A 3,492-nucleotide genomic window follows, 5' to 3' on the forward strand; every position below is an offset into this window, starting at 1 on the left:
GAAGTGGCAGTGAGCCAAGATCGCACCACTGCACTCCAGCCTGGGCAACAGAGTGAGACTGTCTCAAAAAAACAAAACAAAACAAAAACCACTTGTCAAATTTTGATCTGAATAAGCTTTTGAGTTAGTCCACCTCTTCCAACTACATATCTATGAGGCCAGATTTTCCTTAACCGAAACAGCATATTACAACAGACTGAATGTAAAATATATATGAGAATTCAGTTTTCTTCTATTAAGCCAGACACTAAAAAAAATTTGTCAAAATATAAAACAGTCCGGGCGCAGTGGCTCGTGCCTGTAACCCCAGCACTCTGGGAGGCTGAAGTGGGTGGAACACGAGGTCAGGAAATCGAGACCATCATAGCCAACATGGTGAAACCCCGTCTCCACTAAAATACAAAAAATTAGCCAGGCGTGGTGGCACATGCCTATAGTCCCAGCTACTCAGAAGGCTGAGGCAGGGGAATCACTTGAATCCAGGCAGCAGAGGTAGCAGTGAGCTGAGATCGAGCCAGTGTACTCCAGCCTGAGTGACAGAGCGAGACTCAGTCTAAAAAAGAAATAAAAGCTTAAGAATTGCTAGATTAATTAAGCAAAAATGATTGAACACATAAAACTCGGGGAAACTATGAAAAGGTAGCGAAGGAAGTGATTGAAGAGATATGCAGTTGGAAATAAAGCCAGGCTGAGTGTGGTGGCTTGTGTCTGTAATCCCAGCACTTTGGGAGACTGAGGCAGGCAGATCTCTTGGAGCTCAGGAGTTTGAGACCAGCCTGGGCAATATAGAGAGACCCTGACCTGTTACCACAAAAAGTACAAAAACTTAACTGGGCATGCCTATAGTTTCAGCTGCTCCAGAGGCTGAGGTGGGAGGATCAACTGAGCCCAGGAGGTCAAGGCTGCAGTGCAGTGAGCTGTGATCGTGCCAGTGCACTCTAGCCTGGGTTGCAGAGTAAGACCCTGCCTCAAAAGAAAGAAAGAAAGAAAGACAGAGAGAGCCGGGCGCGGTGGCTCAAGCCTGTAATCCCAGCATTTTGGGAGGCTGAGGCGGGTGGATCACGAGGTCAAGAGATCAAGACCATCCTGGTCAACATGGTGAAACCCCGTCTCTACTAAAAATACAAAAATTAGCTGGGCATGGTGGCGCACGCCTGTAGTCCCAGCTACTCGGGAGGCTGAAGCAGGAGAATTGCCTGAACCCAGGAGGCGGAGGTTGCGGTGAGCCGAGATCGCGCCATTGCACTCCAGCCTGGGTAACAAGAGCGAAACTCCGTCTCAAAAAAAAAAAAAAAAAAAAAAAAAAAGAAGGAAAAGAAAGAGCGTGCCTGTAATCCCAGCTACTCAGGAGGCTGAAGCAGGAGAATTGCCTGAACCCAGGAGGCGGAGGTTGCGGTGAGCCGAGATCGCGCCATTGCACTCCAGCCTGGGTAACAAGAGCGAAACTCCGTCTCAAAAAAAAAAAAAAAAAAAAAAGAAGGAAAAGAAAGAAAGAAAGAAGAAAAGAAAAAGAAAACAAAGTATCAATTTTAAGAGAAAATTTTGGATTATCTAACGATATGAAAATGAGTTTGTGGTCCAGGTGGGGTGGCTCACGCCTGGAATTCCAGCATTTTGGGAGGCCAGGTTGGAAGGATCGCTTGAGCCCGGAGTTCAAGACCAGCTTGGGCAACATAGTGAGACCTCATCTCTACTAAAAATTTAAAAAATTACCCAGGTGTAGCCGCATGCAGCCGTAGTCCCAGCTACTCAGGAGACTGAGGTAGAAGGATTGCTTGAATCCAGGAGTTTGAGGCTGTAGTATGCTGCACTCCAGCCTGAGTGACAGACCCTGTCTCTGAAAAAATCGATAAATAAATAAATAAGATATTCATTCCAATAAATTATTTTATATATACCTCATAATAAAGATGTTGAATATATTTTTTTCTTTTTTTTTTTGCCAGGATCTGTCATTAGAGTTCAACATGATGAATATATTTAAAAAATCTCTGACATTATTACATGGATTAAGAAGATTCAGAGACATGAACAATATTGTTAATATTGAAACCTTCTCTAGATATTAAGAATGCAGGCCACTTTATGGCTTTAAATTTAGTGGGTAAGTCATCAGAAGAGTTTGATATCGTTCACGGTCGTTAAATCATGGTTCAGATGGAGTCCTTATTTAGCTAGTGAGAACATCAGACAATCACTCAACAACTTCCAAATATTAATAAATGACTTAGAAATCTTCAAAGTAATTCAATAAATCACGTGTGCTACATCTACAATGAGTTGGTAGGAAATCTTATGGCAAGTGTTATTTGGTTTATTCAAAAAATAAAATGTTAAACTTTATATGTTAGCATATAATCTTGTTAGATGTTGCTATACTGTTTATATTAAATATTATTAAATATGTTTCACATCCCAAATAGAAGAAAGATTTGGTTCCTGTCCTCAGTAGCCCCTCAAGGATGAATACTGTTTCAGTATCTATCACTGTTTTGCAAAGCTTAGTCACTTAAACAAAAAAAAATTTTTTTTTTTTTTTTTTGGAGACGGCATCTTGCCCCATCGCCCAGGCTGGAATGCAATGGCACGATCTTGGCCCACTGCAGCCTCCGCCTCCCGGGTTCAAGCAATTCTCCCACCTCAGGCTTCTAAGTAACTGGGATTACAGACGCCCACCATCATGCCTGGCTAATTTTTGTAGAGACAAGCTTTCACCATGTTGGTCAGGCTTGTCTTGAACTCCTGACCTCAGGTGATCTGCGTGCCTCAGCCTCCCAAGGTGCTGGGATTACAGGCCTGAGCCACCGTGCCCGGCCAACATTTTTTAAAAAGATTGTTCATAGGCTGGGTATGATCACTTACACCTGTAATCCCAGCACTTTGGGAGGCCAAGGTGGGAGGATCATTTGAGCCCAGGAGTTTGAGACCAGCCTGGGCAACATAGCAAGACCCCATCTTTTAAAAAATAATTAACTGCTGGCCAAGTGTGGTGGCTCACGCCTGTAATCCCAGCACTTTGAGAGGCCAGGGTGGGTGGATCACCAGGTCAGGAGTTCAAGACTAGCCTGGCCAATACGGTGAAACCCTGTCTCCACTAATAATACAAAAATTAGCTGGGTGTGGTGGCACACTAGTACCAGCTACTTAGGAGGCTGAGGGAGGAGAATTGCTTGAACCCATGAGGCAGAGGTTGCGCTGAGCCAAGACCGTGCCACTGCACTTCGACCTGGATGACAGATCGAGACTCTGTCTCAAAAAAACCCAGCTTTGTTTAATAGTGCTAGGCCAGACACTAAGACTATCATGATGGAGGCATGGATAATAAATGTTTCCCAGGAGAGCTATGTGGGTAGGAGGTTGGCTCTGTCAGTCAGAGTTCAAGATCAGCAAAAAATAACTGACAGCAGAGGTTATGTGAGATGTCTTGGAGAAATATTAATGCCAAGTCAGCGTTTTTTTGTTTTTTTCGTTTTTTTTTTTCTTTTTTGTTGA

This window comes from Cebus imitator, unplaced genomic scaffold (assembly GCF_001604975.1).
Source record: "Cebus imitator isolate Cc_AM_T3 unplaced genomic scaffold, Cebus_imitator-1.0 Scaffold538, whole genome shotgun sequence".
Classification (NCBI taxonomy): domain Eukaryota; kingdom Metazoa; phylum Chordata; class Mammalia; order Primates; family Cebidae; genus Cebus; species Cebus imitator.